Source organism: Microcebus murinus, chromosome 6 (genome assembly GCF_040939455.1).
Source record: "Microcebus murinus isolate Inina chromosome 6, M.murinus_Inina_mat1.0, whole genome shotgun sequence".
NCBI lineage: Eukaryota > Metazoa > Chordata > Mammalia > Primates > Cheirogaleidae > Microcebus > Microcebus murinus.
The window spans coordinates 49,707,168-49,724,437 of NC_134109.1; the positions used below are offsets into that span (position 1 = coordinate 49,707,168).

The window sequence follows — 17,270 nt, forward strand, 5'->3', positions numbered from 1 at the left end:
GAATTAAAGAAACCTTTCTCACATACTAAGAAGATATATTTTCCCTCCTCTAACTGCCAGCCTTATTTTGGCTTCTCCTTTTACTGTTTTGGCAGGCATTTATCATAAATCTTTGTGATTTTTGGATGCGAAAGTATAATTTATCATTCTGGTTCTATTTTAAAGAATATAGTTACTTCCTTAGTGGCACTGCCACTATCCCCTTTAGTTACAATTGCTTCAGTCCACTGCCACTGATGTGGTGGTGTGTCCCACACACTTGGCCTCCTTCTAGACCTAATTCAACTGCCTCATAAAGTTCTATTTTAAAACTTTCCTCTATGTGCTTTGAGTATCTGATACTTATATGTTGCTAATATGTTCAATTGTTTTCACATGACAGATGGATGAGGAAAAGTCCAAATAATTATTTAGTATTGAAATCTTCTAGGCAAAAATGTAGCTGATTTTAGTCAGTGATTTCCATTTTTAAAACGCCCCATTGTTGACGTATCATGTGTTTCCAAAACTTCCATACTGATAATGATCATTTGGGACACTGAGCATACAGCTTCCTGTCTCTTCTTGGGAGATTCTGAGTCAGCGGCTCTTAGGTGGAAGTTGTAATTTTAACAAGAATTTGTATTTTTAACCATAACTTCTATTCTAGCAGAATTTCATATTTTAAAAAAGTACCTCAGGCAATTCTTAACATCTGGGGAGTTTGGAAAATCATCTCTATGAAGCAGTTAGCCTTCCTGTCTCTTTCCTTCATTCCTAGTTTCAAATTTTGGGGGGGCATCACCTAGCACAATTTGATTTTATTGGGAACATCTTTTGCAAGTTGGATTCAAAGGCAGCAAAGCAATTAAATGTTTATTAAGTTTATTTTAATGGCAAAGAAAATCACTCTCCTAAATGATTGCTAGCTGGTGAGTTTCTTCAGTGCTTATAAGATATGTCTAACTAGGACAATTTGTTGTTCTCCATCAAATATGTAGGTATCCTGCAGATTTTAATTCCAGGACTGTACTGAAAGCACTTTATTCATTTTTGAATTTCTTTTGTTACTGTTGTTGTTTCAGTCCTTTCGAAGTGCTCTTCTTTGAAATAATTTGAAATTGGGTTTCCAGCAAAAGTGAATAGCTTTGAACTTTAGTAGTATCGTTCACTTCACATGAAAATAAGAAAACGGGGATCATATGTTCCCCAAATCTCTTCATTAAATATTTACCTTTGATCTTTTTCTGTTTTTCATTTTTGACACCTTATTGTGGTTCAGACTGCCATCCACAATCATTACAGGCATTCTTGGGGCTGGAATATATTTGAGCTGCTGAGCACAGAGTCTATGAAGAAGAGAATGGTCACAGTGGGAAGCCATTTTTCTGAGAAATAAATGTACCACAGAAAATTTAAATTGCTTCCATTTTTTTTTCACAGTGATATTCTGTTTATAAAACTAAGACATGTTCTCCGTTGTTATTTCTAGGATTGAATCCCCTCTGTTCTAAAAGCTTTACAATTCTCTTTCTTATTTCTATTTTGAGTAAGAAGAAGTTTGACCAAATGTTTTTCCTGGTACAGCTGCCTGGGTCCTGCTGGTTTTGTGCTTCCATCTCATAGTATATCTATTTTTTAACTTGAGCTGCATGGAACTAAAATAGTAATTAATTTTGACTCTTTCATTGAAATAATTAGGAGACTTTGGAGTTATTCTGATTGGATTCCATGTTTAGCCTCCTCACTACTATCCTCTTAGCTGGTAACAAGTGTAACATTGCCATTGCGTAGGGAGAGTTCTTAAAACAAAGTTGTAAATATAAGCAGTTTTATACTTGCATGAGTAAAGTTTATTCCCTCAGATTTGAAAAAGCAATATTTGAAGATTTTACTTTTTACAAATTAGAGGCAGTTCCTTATAGAATGTAAAACTGTGTGAAATGAATAGTATTGTATACCTTTGTTATTAAAATGATTATCATTAATGTTTAGACAACTGTGCATATAATGAATATGTGCTGTCCGTAAAATAACTGGAATGAAAATCATTTTCTTGGGGGTGCCTGCATTTCTGCTGATGGGACTTGTGGACCTCTGTAGTTTTGGAGTCCTTCCAAGGTGAGCAATGGATCAGGAATACTCACGTTATCCTTTGTTGTAGTCTATATGACAATCCCCACTTAGAACTAGGGGCTACCTGGGTTGTCCTTCATTGCATGATGGCATGCCATTATGTAATATCCCATCTTCCAAAGGAGGCACATCCTGGGTGAGCTGCATGGTGACACCAGGATTGCCAAAATATTGCTGTATAACATTTTATCTTCCATCACTTTTACAATTTTCTTTTTCATCATTCATTATGAATTTTTATAGCTCTTTCTTCTTTTAGAGCATTTTTTCTCATTTCTTTGTCTCTCATCTAAATGAATAAATCTAATGTATTATGTTCTAAAAATAGAAAGGTGAGAGCACATCAAATTGTAAACATTGTAAGGTCGTACTTATTTTTTATGTGCCGTCTTTCAGTTTTAACATTTCTTTTGTTTCTATTTAATTCTCAAACTATTTAAAAATCATTTCTAGGCTGCCAGTTACTTTTTTCTTTCTCCATATATCCCTATTTTCAGGCCATGTAGGTCAAATAGCTATCACTTATGATTTATGATAATTTAAAGAATCAAAATTTGTAACACCTAAAACAGGAGTGAGATGTCCTGAGAAAATGTAGTCTGTATTAGGCATACCTATAATAGTATTTAATCTCTTAGGAGTCAATTTTAATGCTGACAGTGAGTGAGAACAAAGAAAATGGTGTCACTTTTTATATAAAAGATTAAAATCAGATCAAGTGAAATATTTACCTTGTAATTGTGAACTTAAAAATAACAGGTTCAAAGTAAAGTATGCAACTACCACTATATTGAAAACTCCACTCTTGGTATACAAAAATAAATTACCAGGTTTTCAGATTATGAACACACTCTTCTCCTTTTCCTACTTCTTCCTACTACTCTAAAAATAATTCTGCTTGTTAGCATTTTTATAGAAATGTAAGATGTAGCTGCCATAACACTTAAGTCAGTTCATTTTTAGTATTAATTCTCATAAAATCTTTGATAATAGTGTTTGAGACTTACAAAATTATGAAATAAAATACATTTAAAGTATTTGAAATTTTTCTTTACATATATATTTTCACTTTAAGAGTTTGATATACCCTTCTACAACTTTCTGCTACTGATCAAAACACACACGTGTGCATACGTTGTCTCTCTCATGAAAAAGAAAGCAGAAAAGAAAGAAAGAAAACAGGCAATAAAGAAAAGAAAGAAGGAAAGGAAAGAAGGAAGGAAGAAGTTGATTGATCTATCTCACAATTCTGGAAAAAAAGGAAACCGGTAGTTAAACACTGACCCTAGTATAGGAGGAATTGTTCATCCTTTAAAATAATGTAGCCTAGTCTAACTTATCTTGGGGATGCAGGACCTGTACTATGGAGAAAACCAGGCAACTGTCTGATACCCCCAACCTCCAGGACCTATGCCAGCCTTCCAAGGTAATTCTTGAGAAAGTCAGAGTCATTTTCCTTTTACCCATCACTGGTAAGTCAACAATTCAAAGACATCAAGGAGAATAATGTAGGGGGATTGATGGCATTGCATTGCCTTCTGGAGGTATATTTCTAGAATATAATATTCTGCAGAACAGTAGAAATAGGCTGAGCCACAGGGATTTAGAGATTTTTTTTCTGGTCAAAGAATTATAGACTACCTCAGTTTCACTAGGACATAAACACTTCTCCTTCTACTTAAAGAATCATTGAAAAGCAGAAGAAAATATACCTTCATCCCAAGAACCATACTAGATAAATTTCTGGCCATTACTGGAAATTGAACTGGAAGGTCTGCATATCAACCCTGCCAAAAAATAGTATATTCTTTCAGTTCCAGAGGACAGCAGGAGTGCAAAGATTAATTCATATATCCCTTTCTTCAGGTAGAAGACTTTTGTTTGTTTATTGTATATATTTATGGTTCACCTTGATGATTTGATATGTGTATACATTGTGAAATAATGAGCACATTAAAGCTTATTAACATATTCACATAGTTAACTTCCGTGTGTGTGTGTGTATGTGCATGCGCTGAGAACACCTAGGATCTAATTCTTATCAAATTTCAAGTATACAGTAGAGGATTGTTACCTGTAGTCACAATGCTATACATTAAATCTCCAGAACTGATTCATCTTGCATGACTGAAACTGTATAACCTTTCCTTGACCAACATCTTCCCATTTCCCTCTCCTTCAAGCCCCTGGTAACCACCATTCTACTCTCTGTTCTTACCATACACAAAAATCAACTTAAGTGGATTGAAGACTTAAACATAAGACCTGAAACAATAAAACTTTTAGAAGGAAACATAGGGGAAAAATTTCTTGACAATGGTCATGGCAGTGATTTTTTGCATATGACACCAAAAGCACAGGCAACAAAAGCAAAAATAAACAAGTGGAACTACATCAAACTAAAAGGCTTGTGCTCAGCAAAGGATACAATCAAGAAAATGAAAAGGCAACTTAAAGAATAGGAGATGATATTTAAAAACCATGTATCAAGGGTTTAATATCCAAAATATATAAGAAATATGTACAACCCAGTAGCAAAACAAACAAGCAACAACAAAACCCAAGTAACTGGAATAAAAATGAACAAAGGACCCGAATAGACAATTTCCCAAAGAAGACATTCAGATGATCAACAAACTGTGTAAATGGCATTAGAACTAGAGGGCTTCTCTTTCCCTGCTTAACTTCCTTTCATTTACAACATTTGATACAAACTCATTCAAGCAATCTCATTTTTTTTCCACAGCTCATTCTCACTTGTATCTTAATATTTAACCTGCTTTTCACTTTCATCCATAAATGTTAAAAACAAAACAAAAACTACTATGTTTCTGGGGCTCATAGTCAAGATTCTTTGGTAAGTCATTTTATATTGTCTACTATTTATTAATGCCTTTTTAGGATGATATATGTAATGTGCTCCTTTGAACATATTCCTACTTTCATACATTCCTAAAGTCCAAAGAATACATATTCATAAACACCTTCATATTCATTTTGGCTCATTATTTTGTGTAACAGAAATGTTATAACTTGCTTCATCATTCTTGTCTTTACATAATGTCCATGCTTTATATAATGTAATGTTCATATTTTAAAAAGTGTTACATGGTATTGTTTTTCTCCTCTTTCTAGACCATTCAACAAAGCTGATGAAATGATATGTGTATTCCTTTTCAATCTTGTTATTCTTAGGTCATTGAATATGAAATATGCTATTTCAAATCAAAGGTTTGGTTTATTATATCTCAAACAAGAAGCCGGATAATTAATCAAAGTATGCATCTAAACCATCAACATAGTTTTGCCATCTGAATGGTACTTGTTTATGCCAGCAATGAAGAAGCCTGGAGAGCGAGTGGTGATGAAATCTTGAAAGGTGTTTTTCACAGCTTGTTGAGAATTGGATATTTTACCTTGCTTGCAAGAAGTGGTCGAAAGCCTGGAAGAAGTGGTAGTCAGTCAGTGCAAGGTCTGCTCAATTCACACATAGGTTAAGATGGATTCATTTGCGTTACAACTTTTCAGCTCATCATTATCCACCTTGGTCTTAGGTTGCTCATGTGGCTCATTTTCAAGATTAAAATGACCAGAACAGAGCTTCTCAAACCATTGACATACTGTGCGTTCATTGACCACATCACTCACTTCTCACTCACTTATATTTTGATCTGTCTGCGCTGCATTTGTTCCACGATAGAACTCATATTCAAAAATAACACAAAATTTGGTTTCACAAAAATTGCTCTAAAATCACAAGCCAAACTGTGTTTGAAAGACTGAGGATGTACCTTCACAATAAAAAAAAATAACAATAAGTATCAAAGTGAAATGTCAGAGATATCAACTAACTTAGTACTTAAGGAAATCAGACATTTCATACTTAATAACCTAATACATCCACTTCTCTGCTGTCATTATTAGTGTTCATTTGTCCATACTATCTTCCCAACATTCCCCATTTCCAGAAGTTAATGTTTATTGGTTCTTCATATTTTATCTTTTCTTGAAATCATCTTTGCTCAGAAGAATGTGTAATTATCTTGCTCAGAAGAGTGAATTCCAGATCTGAGGAGATCCTGAGATGTTTTTTATCATTCATTACTTCAGGCAGTCATTCAACATACTTTCAGGTCTCTAATTCCAGGCATTGTAATAGGTGCCCACTAGCTATCCTCTCGATTGGAATCTTTTTATCTAGACACCACCACTACTGAGCCTGAAAATAATTATAAGCTCAGAGAATCAAATACATGTGTTATTCTTAACTGAATGTGAAAACTAGGTACAGAGTTTAAAAAACAAAACAATGGGAGAATGAATAATTATTTTTATTGATCCCTTGAGGACATTAGGTAGTATTTTCCAATTAGTTTGTTGATTGTTTTGGCCCTACATTTTATATATTTAAAGTATTAAGGAAGTATTGAAGTTATAAATATACCACAGACCAACCATTCCTCTTCCTATAAAGGAGAATGTGAAATTTCATGATTTATGGTAAATAATGCTGCTTCTTTTCACCCAACTTCCCCTTCATCACAAATAAATACTGATGTAGTTTGGAGGGAAAGGGAAAGTCTGTCACATGAATGTCACTTGCTTCGTCAGACATCAAAAATTAGAGTCTGCTGCCCACGACACTCTCCCACCTCCCTGGGTGAAATAGAAGCATCAATCAATCACATGGCTCAGCAATCTGAGGAACAAAGAGGCTACATTTATTAAGCTAAACCTCCCTATTGGGGCCCGTTTTCACAATTCTAGTAGCAGAGGGAGTGCATAGCTTATAATATGACAAATTAAAGATTTCAAAGTACTGTATGCTATAATTTCAGCATGGCATTTAGCATCTGTTACCTCATATTTTTAAGTGTTCATCTATGTGGATTGATTTTCCATGAGATTAAAAGACTCACTGGAGCAGAAATAGCCCTTACTGTTTCATCAGCTAACACCAGTTCATTGAACTCACTGCACCTGGTGACTGTCAATGCTCACCCAAAGTTAGATCTTGTCAGACATTTCCAACTGCTTCCCCCTCTTTAACCTCCTTTCATAAACTGGCTACAGATTAGCCAAATATTCAGTTTGCCAAAGTATTTCAGATACATTATAATTCTGTGATTAAAATGTCTTATCAGAGTGACCCTTCTAAAATTTACTTAATTAATGTTTTTTACTGTTGTGACTTGAAATTGTATGGAATTGTAAGCCTTGTACTTTTCAATTTAGCCTATAAGTGGGGGTCAGAATTAGATGGAGGTTCAATCAGGAGGGAAGAGAACACTTAGCAGAGTGAGAAATTAGTAAAACAAACTGAGGGAGATGATTATAAAATTTGTTTCAGTTATCATTGGCTGAGTAAAAAATCACTCCCAAATTTAGTGCCTTAGAATGGCAAAAATTTGTAACTCTTCAGAATTCTGCAATTTAGGTCTAAAATGTGTTAAAGACAGTAGACCTCAATGTGCTTTGAAACTCTACAGCATCCCTTTGTAGGAAAATGTCAATATTTAAAAATGAGAACGCAAAGACAAACAAATTTAAGAAATATTACAAAGCTGGAGTAATTGAAAGCTAAACCCAGGGTCTGTCAACAGTTGATCATACTTGAAGAAAAAAGGAGTCTTTACTTAAAGTTACTCTTTTGAAATTTCTTCCACTGCCATAAATGTACAGAATAATAGAGCATGTAATAAATTACAGTATTATTACAGAACAAGACCATGAGAAATGATTTAAACTTTATTAGAGAAGAGGAAATTATTATAATTTTTATTACTTAAGGTAGGCTAACTGTTATAATTAACCCCAAAGTGTTAGTGACATAACATAATAGAATTATATTTCTCACTAATGTAGCAGTTACTGTTGGGTGAATGTAAAGTTGGTGGCCTTCCACAATATAATTCATGGTGTCAGATGCCTAAATCTTATGTCTCTACATTACCATAGAACAATGAATTTTTGACTTCTAGCCAGAGGACAAGAAATAAGAGCATGGTGAATATACACCAGTTTGTTAGTCATTTCATCTTAGAACTGACACATATCACTTTTGTTTATATTCCATTGGGAAATTAGTTATATGGCCCTATTAGATGCAACAGGGCTGGGAAATATACCCTTGATTGGACTGGTGTTTTTTAGCAACAATTTTATATTTTGAAAGGAGAGCACAAATCTTTGGTGGACCACTGATCATTTCTATTGCAGTATGATAAAAATCTCTGCTTTGTAAGGCATCCTAAAGGTCATCTAATATAATTATACTTCTGATACCTGAGTTTCTTTTATGAGATTCAATAAAGTGGCCACCTAGTCTGGAAAGTCTCAATATGTCAGAACATACTGGTGCATATCCACCACTTAGGAAATAAGTTAAAATCAATATTGTAAGTAAAAAATAATAAATTATAGAAATTTTCAGAGGATTTACTTTTGTTATAAAATAGTTGATTTTATTCTTTGTGACCTTCATGCACATTCATTTATGTCCCTTCTTTGTTCAGTTAATATGGGAGAAATTCTAATCTGTAATGTACAAACTGTCTAATCTATTAATTGGCTCCCTTCATCAAAATCTGGGGAAGCTTGTGAGCATGTTGTGAACATGTACATCATGCATCAGTGTGTGTGAGTTGGAGCACTGAGAAACTTCTGCCCCGCTCATTCACAATGCACATGTGATCGTATGCTTATTACTATTCAATACTGCTTTTGCCATCTTTAAAGAATTCTATTAGAAAGTTTTCTTTTTAACAACTAAAAATGTCTTCTTGAAGGTTTTGCCCTTGGCCTCTGAATGTGTGCCATATTGAATAAATCTAATACTTCTCCATAATCGCATTCTTCAAATATGCACCCAAAGAAATTATCTATCTCTACCTTCCTTCAAATTAATACACTATGATATATACTCCCTGACTATTCTCATTGTTCTCCTCTGAACATTGCTGAGTCTTTCCAAGGTCTTCTCTTCTATTATCTGTATGTATTTCCATTTGCTTGGTTTTGTGTAAGTGTGAGAATTGCAAAAAAAATATTGTAATATGTGTTACTGAGTTTTCATTTACATAGAGGATGATAAATAAGATCCATTCGCCAGTACCAAAATCTCATCACATTGGACAGGTAGCTGCCTAATGTATCCACTGTTACCCCTGTGTAGTTAACAAAGGAGCACAAAGAAATATTGTGACTAAAACCATCTTATTACCCTGTAGGTTTTTGGCTCATTAAGTGTATCCACTTTCTTATCCTGGAAGACTGCGGTAGACTGTGATGCATATGTTAGCCTCAAATTTTTTTTTATAGTTTAGGGTAAGACTAGAAGGAAGGTTCAGCAGGACTTTTCTCAGAACCATACCTAGCTATCTGCATGGCTTCCAAAGATATGGAAATAAGTGGACAATTTCTCAGACTCCATTTTAATGTGCCATTTCTATATGATGGAAATGAACAAAGTGATCAGGAAAAAAAATAAAAAACAAACGAATCCACCCCAATTCAGATCTATTTAGGGACACTTTATTCCTTCCATGGAATCACTAAAGTTTCTTTCTATCCCAGTGGCCTCCATTGGGTATCATTAAAGAATTCCTGATGGACATGTTTCAAATTAGAGTTCTTCCCTGAGTAGGAGAGGATGATCTTCAGCGATTTCTTAGGGTTATAATGTGTGATGTTTTAGCAAGTCTTTAGAATCTACAGGTAGTAAGCCTTATTTCATGGATTCTGAAGGGGGCTTTGGAGGGTTGTAGTAGTGGAGACAGTAGGGGTCCCTTGTCTAGGTAGTGGCTGCCATTTTAATATCCTTTTGTGGCGAGCCAGGGTTACCTGCACATGTGTGTCTCTCTCATCTCCCTCAGATGAGTTAGAAAGTAAAAGAAGTTGAAATCACCTGCCTTATACAAATGTTAATTTAATAGTGCTCCATGGAAGTAAGAATTTTGAATTTGAATCCTTAAGGTTATTTGAAAAGCAAGTCCTTCAGTTTTCTATTCCATTAACCTTTATTATGAATTCCAGTAGCAATCACTTGAAAAAATTATACTATTCATAGTTTGTGCAACAATTGCACTTCCCTTCAGATTGAACATAAGCAGTCCTTATTCATATTCACTAATACAACATTTCTCCCATTATATTAAAAGCTATATGTAACTTCTCTGAATTGTAGTCTGTTCTTAAAGATGTCTTAATAAATACTTATAGATGAAATAAGAATAATCTAGAATAATCAGGCAATGAAAAGACAGATGCCATTATTTGGTATTGAGTTTTAAAAATTTTATCCTTGCATTTGTCCTGGAGCTTCTTTTCAATATCTTTAATAATGCTAAATGATGTCAGTGTGAATATACCACTGTTGGGAAGTTATTTCCCAATTTCTGACACAGCAACTTTTCTCTGTAACTTACTTTAGGCTAGAAATAGATTGTGCTTATTTAAGTTTGATTTGTGAGATATGCTTTTTCTCTGACTGCTTTGTCTTGGGGGGAGTTAGTGTGAGTGTTTCAAAAGATTTTGCTCAGAGAAGGTAAAGAAAGCAAAGTGACAACTTCTTAAACACATTGGGCATCTTTAATATTTGCTATCAAATGGTAAGAAGCTCATATTTAAGTAAGATAGGAGTAAACTTTAAAAAAAGAAACCAAAATGAAAAGCTTTTTATTCTCAGAAGACCTTCAAAAGAAGATACAAATTAAGAAAAATGCTATGTGAAGTAATGCACATGTTAGTTATCTATATTTAACTGCTTCACAATGTATATATCCTTGAAAACATCATGTTGTACATGATAAATACATACAATTTTATCTGCCAATTTAAAATATTTGATAAGTGGACTTGAGAAAAAGAAGATATAGATTGTCTTTCTGTCAATGAGGAGTGCAAAAATATGAAACAATTTGAATTTATGAAGTCTTATTTAGACTAATTTTTTTCACGTTTTTAGGTAGCAATTGTTTTTAAACCACCCAATTTTTTGGCATAAGAAAAAGCACATTCTGACCATGATCTCGGAATATTTTCATAAAGAATTGAAGAAGTTGGTCAGTGTCGTCCTAGGTAGCTTAGCTTTTGCTCTGCATGGATATGTAAGCTGAAACTGTAAAAATTTTCCCATCTTGCTTATTATCTTATGGCTCTGTGGTTGCTAATTACAGAATCAGACATGAATATTATGTGGCCCTCTGTAGCTATAGTTTTAATGTTGTGACCTCTTAAATGTGTTTAACTTGGTCTATTTTATTTTTAAATAAAGTTATGCTCCTTTGAAATAACAATCACCATAGCCAATTCTCATCAGTCCCTACTTATAAGAAAACTATACAAAATAGAATAACAAAAAACTAAAATGCTGAAAACCAAAAGCTATCTAGGGTCCTACCAAGACTCACCTCATTACACCAAGAGCCGAAAAAAACAGCCAAAAATTTTCTACTATTTCCATTTCTTTCACGATGGGCCACACTCCAAAGGGAGGGGGAGCCAATGATGTGTCTGTTTAAGCTTGCAGCTTTCTTTTGAGTTTTAAGTCTTACGACTATAATAAAACCAATATAAATTCTGGATGACAAACATATAATCATTTTTGCTAATAGCCACTGACTGTGTAATCTCCCACACAGATTTCTTATATAATCTTCTCACACATAGTTCTCAAAGTGTTTTTGGTATGTCAAACTAAGTGCTTATGTACATTTTCATGTAAAATTTCTCTGTGGTAAACCATTTCTCTTAAAAATTCTATGTAAGGCCGACTCTGTGATAGTTTTTCTTTTCTCCCTCTCTTAAGGAAATAAGTAGAAAAACTATGAATAGTTATTTTTATATATTATTACTAACAATTTTTTAAAAGTCACAAATGATTCATTCCTTTCTGTTGGCACAAAGAGAAGAGCTCTGAGGGGGATGGGTTTGTGAGAGTTTCTTGAACAAAATAGCTAAGTTATTTTGCAGACTAAGATTACAAAGCTATGCACTTGTCACATAAACAATGTTTGACCCAGCCTGCTTTCTATTAATATGTCCCTATGGGAGTTATGGATATAAATCATATTTTGTTCCATTGTGTTTCTTTCTATTTTTCAGCCATCATACCTCTACTATTGTGGCATCAAGAAATTTAATTCCATCTCTGACTGGTTGCTTTGCTTTTTCTATTTGTGCTTATCGTTGTTCTGGACCATTTACAAAGGGACCACATAGCATCCAATGAAGCTGGCCTGCAGCAATTTTGCTGTCGTTTCCCTAGCCTTCCTCTCAGCCTTCAAAGTCTTCTTCATTTTCTTATTATCTCTATTTTTCCATGCCATCTCTCACTGCATTTTTAAAAATATTTTTCCTTATTATGTTTTGTGATCTCAGGATAAGAATGGCTAAGAATGCAAACTAAAAAATTAGTTACATTTAGTTTTTTCAGTAATGTTTTTCCATAAAGTCTTTGCTTATCACCTAATAATGATTTAAAAAAGGGAAGTTGGTGAAAATGAGCTCACTAATTAAAAAGAAAAGACTCTCTTGTTACAATTTAAATATAATTAGACTATACCAGGTGTGATTTGTAATTTTAATAGTTGTACTTATTCTTTTGAATTTGGGGGGATATAGGAGGAAAAAACATTTACCTTCAGAACTCTGAACATGTATAAGCAGAAAAACTAGCTACAGCCAAGTGATGACGGTGGCCAAAGGCAGACTTCTTTCATGACCTTGCTACTATTTCAAGAGTGTTTTGTTCCCTCCTTCCTTCTTTCTTTCCCCTTCTTCCTTACAGTCAGTATTGATCTTCACTGTGGGTACTAGTGTTCTGCCACTGAACTTCACTTACTTGAAAAAAGGAAAATGCATAGCAGTAGAATTGAAGAGACAACCAGGATTGATTATTTCTCACCTTAGTTTTGTTCATTTGTACCCTAGATTTAGTACTTAACCTTTTCACCAACCATGTTTCCCACCTTCTCTCTCCATACCTACGCAAGGTCTTTATCTCAGAGCAGATACTATAATGTAAGGTATTTTAATTAACTGAATTATCAATCTTCTCTAATGTATCACTGTACATTTTATAATACATTTGAATATATAGCCCTTTGAAGTAAGTAAACCAGGTATTATGATGCTATTCAATTAAATTACAGTATATAATGATTTCAGTGTACCACTCCTACTTTAAACTTGAGAAAACTGAGGTTCAGCCAGTAAACTCAGTCTTAATGGCCTCTCATGTACATGATTGCACTACTGTTAAAGTTAAGACTATGAGGCTAAGTGTCCATTGTATCTAAATACTTGGCACCACCAAGTTAGCCCTTCATTTTCCTGAAAAGTTCTGGAGAATAAGCAAGACTAATGTTCGATGACCCATTTGAAAACCCCAGAAGTCTTACACTGAATGCTTTATGAACATAAGCTAAAGAGAAGTTTTACTCTTCAGCTGAGATCCTACGGACAGGAAAACCACCTTCTAGAAGCAGGATGATCTCTTATTTAAGCATGTATTTCTTTAGTGTTTCTCCATTCATGGCAGGCCTGTGTGACAGAAGAGAAAAACAAAGAAAGAAAGAAAGAAATGCCCTCTGTGAAGTGATAATCTAGTGATTGTGTAGCAGAATTGGAACAAAAAGGATCTTCCCAGGATCTACTGTAGTAAGGGAAAGCAAGACTTCCAGGGACAAGCCTAGAAGTGAGGAGTAGCCTCAGGAGTTTCCAAGAAGGCCTTGGTCCCTCTCCCTTATCATGTCTACCTGAGTTCCAACATTCACCTGAGACCCCCCCTCTTTAGGGGAATCCATAGTCAGTTGCAGGTAAGAGGTGTCTTCCCTTGTGGGTGTGTGGCTTATTTGCATCTCAGTTTTGATTCTGGATTTATTCTTCATTGAAACATCGTTGTACATAATTGATAGTTTTTACGAAATTGCCAACAGTGACCTCAACTTCTGGCACTGTAGTACTTAAATAGACATTTGGAGATGAATTTGTATAATTATTACCATGGTTAATATTATTTTATTATAAAAGTAAACTGCAACATGTATACCCAATTTGTGAACTTAATCATGCAATTGTGAAATTTAGAATAATGAATATTTATGTAGTAATTATATATGTAGAGAGAAAGACATACATAGAAATCTAATTCTTTTAATTTTTATGAGCAGATTAGCACAAGCATGTTCTTATTTGTTTTGAAGTTAGAGGTCTTCTAGTGATATATAGTAACTCTCCCTTATCCATAGGGTATACATTCCAAGATGTTCAGTGGTTGCCTGAAACTGTGCATAGTCCCGAACCCAATTGCTGTCAATGAAAATACATCGTGTCTTCCACTCACAAATTTAAGGCCCTTTCCATCTTAATTAAGCACTTATTATGCATTGTGGCCATAACTTCTGAAGTTTGAGAGCACAGATTTCTTTTTCCTTTTTCACAATTTTATGGACGGAATATTTGATCTTACTGTAGATCTTGGTAACCTCAACATATGATTGCTTTTTCTTATTAAGTAGGGAATCATCACCTTTTCACTTAAAGAAAGCCCTTTATGGCTTCTCTTTCGGATATCCAGATTGCCAGCATCACTGTGTTTGCACTTTGGGGCCAGTAAAATCTAGATTTCTTGAACACAAGCACTATGATACTGTGATAGTGGATTTGATAACCAAGACAGCTACTAAATGACTAATGGATGGGTAGTGTAGATATCATGGATACTCAGACAAAGGGATGATTCATGTCCCGGGTGGGGATGGAGTAGAACAGCACAAGATTTCATGGCACATATTTTAAAACTTAGGAATGGCTTATTTCTGGAATTTCCCATTTAATATTTTCAGGCTGAAGCTGATCGTGAGTAACTGAAACTGCAGAAAGCCCAACTGCAAATAATAGGGGACTACTGTATATACAGACATGTCTGCAGGAAGGTGATAAATGTGGGAGCTTAGGGTGGTGGCTCTGGCTTCACGCCACCCACATGCCATTCAGTATGCCCCACTTTTTAAATGTCTCTAAGCTTTGGTTTGCCCATGTAGAAAATAAGGGTTATAATAACACCTACAAGGTAGAATCACTGTGAGGATAAATTTGTTAATACTCTACTCCTGGCTTCACTACTGACCTCATCTCTAGCCACCCTCCCTGTTCCCATGATCCCTGTGCTCCGACCTTCTCTGAGTAAGTCTCTGATCCAGCAAGAGCCCCCTTCCTTCCTGGCTGTCCCTTTCCTGCTCCCTCTGCTGATGTTTTCATTTGGGTCGTTCTTCACATCATCAAAGACTCCTTTCTTGGTAGCTTATCTAAAAGGTCGACTCATTATCCTCTTACCCTGCTTGATTGTTACTTTTAGAGCGCTTTTCACTGGAATTATATTACATTCTTCCTCTTTTAAGTATTTCTTGCTGTCTTTCCACCACTAGAAAGTAAACTCCTTTAAGGATGGTTGTTTATTCACTACTATGTCTGCAGCATCTGAGACAGTGCCTTGCACGGAATAGACAATGAATGTAAGTTCAATGCGTAAGAGAATAAATAATGTTTATAAATCCCTTAACAGATTGCTCATCTGAAAATGAAAGCTTAAAAATGTTATCCATTACCGTTGTATCAATTATACTAGTACAAATTGATACTAACCTGTGATAAATCACATGAGTTGTGTTTGATTCTCAACAATTTCTACACCGCAGGCCTGTTTATCTTTTCTGCATTAGACTGAAGTGAGTTTTTTTTTTTCCCCTAGTAGAAACTTAAATCAATGTATTTGACAGGGTTATCTATTTTCTGATATGAAATAGGAAAATATTTGTTCTGTTGCACAGAATGTATGCATTTGACAATATGATTTCATGTGGCAGATGTTTTTAATCATTCTCAGCTTTATACTCATGATGTTGGGTCTAAATAATGAGTTTTATTTAAACTTCAGGTATCAGTTTATATTTCTGTTAATACTATTCTACGTATTGGCATAATAGCATAAGTACACTTCTATAGTTTATCTGCCAATTAGATGTTTTGCTACTCTGATAGTTTCATATATTCCTTGTACCCATCATTGACCTGATTTCCACAAAACTGTAAATTCTGTGAGGAAAGGGAGTCTGCATGGTTCAACAGTGTACTAATCCTAGTACTTTTACAATCTTAATATGTTTGTTGATGAAATATTCATTTATATATAATAAAAATTAGATTATCCCTCAATTTTTCTAATATTTTTTTAATAGTTCCAACCCCCCCCTTTGCTTTAGTGATTTATATGACTTTTTAGAAAAATTTACATTATCAAATGATTTTATGAGATTGAGACAACACAATTTTATTTTCCTCATGTCTAGGTTAGCTACTAAACTATTGTGGTATTGTTTCTAGTTAAAATTTCTGACCAAATTTCAGTTGTTTAAAATGTCAGTAATTTTGTAACCGATAAATTCAGTATTCTGTTAGATCGAAAAGTTTTTTAATTCTGAGAAAATGTTAATATAAATTGCAGATGTTTATCATTGATCTTTCTTCCATTGTGAGGAAAAGTGTTTTATTTGTATGCTTTTCTTTTGTTGTTCACTTACAGTTTGGGGCTGTTGCAAAAGCATGTATGAAACTTTCACAATTTTAAGCAGGCAAAGCTTACCATTAGGTTCCCCTCACTTCCTTCCTCTGACCTTAAGGAAGTAGTAACACATCGTCTTACTCATCTTCCCTCTATCAATGCCATCAGGGAATCAAAATATTTCAGAAATCATTCAGTCTAAGATAAAAATGACAGCTATGCTAAAAGCGCACATCTATGCAAATTTGCATTTTTAACAACCTCAGTTAGTCAGTGGAATTTCAATTGCAAGGAAATCCAGCCACTGGGTCTTCATTGCATTCCTGAAAGCTCCCCACTCTGCTTGCCCCTGCGACTGTCATTTGGCTCAGTGCTGCCTGCATGGATAGCCCATTGTATCTCTGCTCCTGCATTGGCCTTCCTGCCACACTGCCCTAGGCTCTGCACATCACAGCCTGTTCCCCTCAATTTGAAAGGCTTCTGCCTTGGCTCTGCTTGACCAGATCTCTCATATTAAAGGATCTCATAAAGAGCTTTCTTGGCGGTGCTTCTTTGCCTGGCCACTCAGTTCAGAGTTCATCAATCTCACCTT

General features: G+C 34.6%; 1 protein-coding gene across 1 annotated transcript in view; it reads left to right on the top strand.

The window, feature by feature from the left end:
- MDGA2 (MAM domain containing glycosylphosphatidylinositol anchor 2) overlaps window positions 1-17,270 on the top strand; it is a 777,981-nt gene that overhangs the window by 171,307 nt on the left and 589,404 nt on the right. The window lies entirely within an intron of this gene.